Source organism: Littorina saxatilis, linkage group LG4, assembly GCF_037325665.1.
Source record: "Littorina saxatilis isolate snail1 linkage group LG4, US_GU_Lsax_2.0, whole genome shotgun sequence".
In the NCBI taxonomy this organism is placed as follows: domain Eukaryota; kingdom Metazoa; phylum Mollusca; class Gastropoda; order Littorinimorpha; family Littorinidae; genus Littorina; species Littorina saxatilis.
In genome coordinates, this window is record NC_090248.1 from 43973835 (window position 1) to 43981148 (window position 7314).

Here is a 7314-nt window from a genome sequence, read left to right on the forward strand (position 1 = left end):
CAGCCCGCAGTGGGGCACTGCGGTTATGAAATTAAAGGCCCCTCCTGTTTTTGGAACCGCAGGAGCTTTCTAGTTTGCTGTTAGGTAGATTTTTGGTTCCTCTTTCCTGTCATGCTCTCTTTTTCTTCATGAATTCTTTTCTTTTTTTCTGCCTTCTTGCTCATTCACCTGTATTTTTTCCAAAAAATCTCTTCTCTTGCCGCTTGTCTCGCGATTCATGTATAGTTTAATCTGTTAGTGTTCTGATGTAAGCCCAGCAGTAGATAGGTTAAGCCTATTTTAACATACTGGAAACTGGTAATCTTCCAGTAGGTATTAATTTAGTTTTACTAAAGCCTGCTGGGACACAAGTAATGGGTTAGTGCATTTGTAAACAGGAATCGCTTGACAAGTGGCCCCCTTCATCCCCCCCTTCCTCGTCCTGATATGGCTCTACGTAGTCGGCTGGACGTTAAGCAACAAATAAACAAACAAACAAACAAACACACACACACACACACACATACACTCGCACACTCTCTCTCACACTTGCGCACACACATTCCTTCAAAAAAAGATGTCATCACAGTTTATGAATCAGTATCAGAACAGTTCATTTTCAAAGACAAGACAGTCCAAAGTATTGTATCAACAAATGCAAATCTTCTCATACATCTCAACGATGATGGTGGTGCTAGACATGTCATAGTACATACAGCATATCAGCCAAGGCCTATCAAAGCAGTGCTAGGCTACAGCATATCTCACAGCAAATGATCCAGTAGGGCATTGTAAGGCATGCAGTGGAACTACCTTTTAACCCCCCCCAAAAAAAAATTAAGGCAGAAAAAACTAGCCCATGAAAAGTATCGCCTCTGTTAACAGAATTGAGAATGCTGAAGCCATGAAAAAGCTGCATTTCTTTTTATTTTGTTGGCCTACATGCCATTTTTTGGGCCTTTTTTTTCATGATGAAAAATATTCTTGTCTGCACAAAGTGAAGGACTATGTCAAAACAAAAACAATACATGTTCTGACCGTAAACAGACTGTTAAATACAAACGATGCCTCCAATAAACAGTCAATTAGACAGAAACACCTGTTCTGATATTTAATTTTTGTACTTTTCCATTCACACATGGCAGCAGTCATTTCAAACGTAGGTGCTAAGAGAAATATACCTGAGTTGCTAGGACTGTTCTCCATTAAAATCCTGTGTCTAATGAGAGTAGCAATTGAAACACGCAATCATTTTCACAAGATTCTGATTATTCGAACGTCGCCCTCACGTTAGTGAACGCACATCACAGTTTCCACAAGGCGCCCGACAGACAAACATGGATAACAAAGGACAGTACAAGTAGAGCAGTCCAAGATCCACACAAATAGAATGCTCATTGAGTTGTAGTTCAGCACTGGGTCCAACTGAGCGCTTATAATACCTGTATTAATTATTCAATACACATGACAGACACATCAATCATAGAATTATACAGTTAACAAACCGGAGAAAACAAAAGTCAGTGAGTTAAAAGCATGTCCTTGTGAATATTTGACTGAACAAGACAATCCAAACAAACAAACAAACCAAATACATTATGTATATTTACAGTTCTGCAGATGTAAGTTGTAACAGTACTGACCAAAAACAAACAAAAAACAATAGGCATCTGCACAAATAATGCCACAAAAGGGATAAACACATGTTAGACAGAAACCTATAATGTGTAGTACAAGGAACTCTTTTCTAAACAATTTTTGTTAAATAAACACCAATCCAATGCATTCCACTCTTGAGTTTTCATAACCACAGGCACTTGAAAAAATGACATCTATATTTCCGCTTTACTGCATGTTACAAAAAAAAACCAAGAAATTAATGTAAGACTGAAACTATGCACGATCCTGCGGATGTGTAGTTACAAAACTGAAAACCACACCAAGGTTTCACAACTTCAGTTACAGAACTGACAAGCGTAGAAAAAATAGAAACAAAGTAAAAAGAGAAAGTGAAAGGCACAGTCCTCACCATGAAAACAATACGATTACTATTGACAGTATCTCCACTCTCCTCAAACTTTTTCATGCAATGAGACCAGCCCTCCGCATGGACACGTACCAAAAATCAACACTCTGACTGCTTCTTGCGACGATTGGGAAAGTTTGAATGAATAATTTTACAGACTAACACCAAAGTCAGTTAAAAAATTTATTTATACCAACATTCCCACTCTGCATAGAAATCAGCAATGTTGGTGATTTTTGGTATGTGTTCAACTGGAGGGTGGTCTTATCCCATGTACAAACCTGGCCACATCTAAGATGGTCAGTAGAATTGTTAACAGGAAAAGAACTGTGCCATTAAGATTCTTTCTTTCTTTCTTTATTTGGTGTTTAAACGTCGTTTTCAACCACGAAGGTTATATCGCGACGGGGAAAGGGGGGAGATGGGATAGAGCCACTTGTCAATTGTTTCTTGTTCACAAAATCACTAATCAAAAATTTGCTCCAGGGGCTTGCAACGTAGTACAATGTATTACCTTACTGGGAAAATGCAAGTTTCCAGTACAAAGGACTTAACATTTCTTACATACTGCTTGACTAAAATCTTTACAAACATTGACTATATTCTATACAAGAAACATTTAACAAGGGTAAAAGGAGAAACAGAATCCGTTAGTCGCCTCTTACGACATGCTGGGGAGCATCGGGTAAATTCTTCCCCCTAACCCGCGGGGGGCGATTTTTGGTATGTGTCCAACTGGAGGGTGGTCTTATCCCATGTACAAATCTGTCCAGATCTAAGATGGTCAGTAGAATTGTTTACAGGAAAAGAACTGTGCCGTTAAGATGAAGTGGGTGCGTTTCTACAAGATGTCAAACTGACATCACAAAACTGTCAATTCTTGTCAAAAATGAACAGCGTTGATGTTCAGGCCGATGTCAGGCAAAAGCACACAGTGTCATGTACACATTGTAGTTGTTTTGACAGTCACTAAACAAACCGATTATCATCAGTTGATCAACAGAGAAGCATAATACACAGGTCTGCATATATTTTTTATCATGAACAAGGCATTTCTACTTTTGTTCAAACAAAGGTTATTCACACAAAATCATACATGTTATAAGTCATACCGAAAGAACTGGTTATAAACTATTTTACTAGAGTACAATGATGTGCAGACACACGAGTGGCATTGCACATGTCTGCACGTCGCATCCAACACAGCCACACTCTCTCTTAGACATACACGCACGCACGCACACATGTTAGCAGCACACATTCACTAATGGAATACTATTCAATTATCAAACAGAGCTTCTGGCTCCTATAGAGACACTGAAAACTCACAGAGGTAACGATCTACCACAACTTTTAAAGCAAACAGGAACAGAACGGGCACAACAACAGTCGGCAATCAACAAAAACAAAACAAATGAACAAAAATACAATGTAGCGGAACAAATTGAAACAATCATCGAAAACGTTAATACAGGTAAATAAAATTTGCATGCACACTGGTCACAGGAAATAACACAAGACACAAAACGAAAAGAAACAGGTTTCAGTCACGATGCAACTGAATACAACCACACTAGCTGCCTAAAGAAGGGCCACAGAACATAACGGGTTTTTCAAAAGTGCTTTACTGCATGTTACACAAAAAAAACCAAGAAATTAATGTACAACTGAAACTATGCACGAGCCTGCGGATGTGTAGTTACATAACTGAAAACCACACCAAGGTTTCACAACTTCAGTTACAGAACTGACAAGCGTAGAAAAATAGAAACAAAGCAAAAAGAGAAAGTGAAAGGCACAGTCCTCAAGACTGCATGCACACTGGTCACAGGAAATAACACAAGACACAAAAAGAAAAGAAACAGGTTTCAGTCACGATGCAACTGAATACAACCACACTAGCTGCCTAAAGAAGGGCCACAGAACATAACGGGTTTTTCAAAAGTCAAAAAAGGGAACATATCAATCAATCAAACATGCATAATATATATATATATATGAAACTACAAGTTCCGGCTCATTCACAAAAGGAAAAGGGAAGGAGAAGCCTGTATCCTTACATAATACACAATAAATACAGGGCTTGACAAATCATAACGCACAACACAAGACGCAGCCAACAGAGAGTCAGCACTGTGAGGCTAGGACATAGCTGTAATACATGTCCCAATTCAAGACCACACACAAAAATGTATAAATGTACACTAATAACACACAACTAAAAACACGTCCATCTTGTTCATTCTAACACTTACAGTGTCTACAAATTTCAACAACACAGATTTCCCCTGGCTACGACCTCTTTGCCTCTGAAGTACTTTTGTTATTTTCTCTCGCATAATTTTCACAAACCTTGAATACTGCCCTTTTTCAGTACTGGCCTTTATAAAAATTTGTCATTGAAGAGAGTAGGTGCTGCTATAAATTTGAATGTTTAAAACATAACCAGAATAACAATTTGGTTTTTTTTCTCAATGTATTCGAATGCACGAATCACAAGAATTACCTTTGGAGCCAAAGCCAGTCAAACAGGATATTTTAAAAAATACATTTAAGCATTAGACCTTCACGAGATAGTTTTTAGGCAGGCAGTTTCATCTGTTGGTAGAGATACTGTACAGCAGTACCTGCGAAGTGTGGACCATTGCACGAGAGGACACCTCCCTTAACAGGACACCTTCTCTTGTCCCTTTTTACATTTAGTCAAGTTTTGACTAAATGTTTTAACATAGAGGGGGGAATCGAGACGAGGGTCGTGGTGTATGTGTGTGTGTGTGTGTGTGTGTGTGTGTGTGTGTGTGTGTGTGTCTGTGTGTGTAGAGCGATTCAGACTAAACTACTGGGCCGATCTTTAAGAAATTTGACATGAGAGTTCCTGGGTATGATATCCCCGGACGTTTTTTTCTTTTTTTCGATAAATACCTTTGATGACGTCATATCCGGCTTTTTGTAAAAGTTGAGGCGGCACTGTCACACCCTCATTTTTCAATCAAATTGATTGAAATTTTGGCCAAGCAATCTTTGACGAAGGCCGGGGTTTGGTATTGCATTTCAGCTTGGTGGCTTAAAAACTAATGAGTGAGTTTGGTCATTAAAAATCAGAAACTTGTAATTAAAATTATTTTTTTATTAAACGATCCAAAAACAATTTCATCTTATTCTTCATCATTTTCTGATTCCAAAAACATATACATATGTTATATTTGGATTAAAAACAAGCTCTGAAAATTAAAAATATAAAAATTATGATCAAAATTAAATTTCCGAAATCGTTTTAAAAACTATTTCATCTTATTCCTTGTCGGTTCTTGATTCCAAAAACATATAGATATGATATGTTTGGATTAAAAACACGCTCAGAAAGTTAAAACGAAGAGAGGTACAGTAAAGCGTGCTATGAAGCACAGCGCAATCGCTACCGCGCCAAACAGGCTCGTCCCTTTCACTGCCTTTTGCACTAGCGGCGGACTACGTTCAGTTTCATTCTGTGAGTTCCACAGCTTGACTAAATGTAGTAATTTCGCCTTACGCGACTTGTTATATTATCTCTACCAAAGTATACCTGTCATGAAAGGCCACCTGCAATGTAGGAACACTTTTGGCTGGTCCCTAGGATGTCCTTTCATCGCAGGTACCACTGTAGTACAAGCCTAAAATGTATCCTTTGTATCTGAGTAAAGGACTGTTCTTCCAAAACGTTTTGAACCGACAAACAGACGCTGTTCGCTGCTGTCCCCTTTTTTCAAGTCAGACGGGAAGGGCGCAACAGCGCTTTCTGATTAGTTCTGACCTGCGATTCACTCGCAGAGAATAGAGCAGATTATATCGTCCAAAGCAACGAGAGAATCGCTTGCGAGTGACTCGTAGCTCTATTGTAGCTCAATCGTATGCGAAAATTCCCCCGTGTTACCAGGCAAATCGTATCGTGCGACTCGGCTGTTAAGCTGAAGGATGCTCGGATCCCATGTTGATGGTGATCATGATAGCTTACACGAGAGGAATTACATTAAAACCATGTGATGTTCATTTCTTGGTCTAATCAATCATTTACCAGAAACATTATTTCAGTTTGAACCCAACAATGCTACAGTGTCCTAAATACTGAAACTAATGATTTGCCGGAAAAAAAGAGAAAACAAACAAACAACCAACATCGTATTTAAAGCCAACACCTCTTGCAAAAAGCGCGCTATTCAACATTTGAATAATAAAACAAAAGATCACAAACTATACACACAGTGATACAAGTACGCTCATTTATGCCAGCATTCGATGGAAGTCATCAAAACATTAAAGAAAGAAAAAAGGTCCTGGAGAAGAAACAGTGACGAGTCATAATGGACATCACATGAAACAGGTAAGCTCTTTTTTGCGATTCATCTTGAAAACTAAACCTGTCCCAAAAATCACATTTCTGCAATTATACGATTAAAGCTTCAATTCCAACAGTGTTCTTTTAAAAGTGAGGAAAAAATTATCTAAGTTAAAGGCACAGTAAGCCTCCCGTAAACCATCACAGATACTGTCAGGCTTTTACACACAGTACAAACACCCTTCCATTTGAACGCTCACCAAACGGGAACATCCTAGGTGCCCTACGTAAAGAGCGAGCAATTTTCAAAGAATTAATTTTTCGGATTGTCTCCATCACAATCGAAACCATCCTGAACTCAGGTCAAAAATGAGTTACTTCCCTTCAACTGGCGATAGCCGTGGAGCAATGATTATCAGAATGAATCGGACCGTGGTGCGTTTTGGCGCTAGACCTAACTTTTAAAATCTAAATAACAAATTGACAGCTTGTTACACAAACATTCTTAAATCATAAAAGAATTATTTTTTCATCAAGACAAGATCAGTACAATTCGAAGTTTTGAAAGTTTGAAAAAAGAAAAGCCCAGAAGCAGGGTCACGCAAGGTCGTGGTTTTCGTAGCAGACGGCAGTCTGGAGTTCTTATGAACCACATTCGCTTGTTTCGTGAAAAGTCAGAGGTACATAATAACGTGCTATTGCAGATAAGCTCACAGCGAGCCGCATTCAAATTACAAACTGACGACTGCATTGTGAAAAAGGGAAACTGGATCACACGGGTTCATGATGGCTCAGGGGTAAGATAAACCACGCAAAAATAAATTCTTTGACAATTGCTCGCTCTTTACGTAAGGCACCTAGGATGTTCCCGTTTGGTGAGCGTTCAAATGGAAGGGTGTTTGTACTGTGTGTAAAAGCCTGACAGTATCTGTGATGGTTTACGGGAGGCTTACTGTGCCTTTATTGTTGTTTTTTGAAAATGCAGAAGAACTTACAG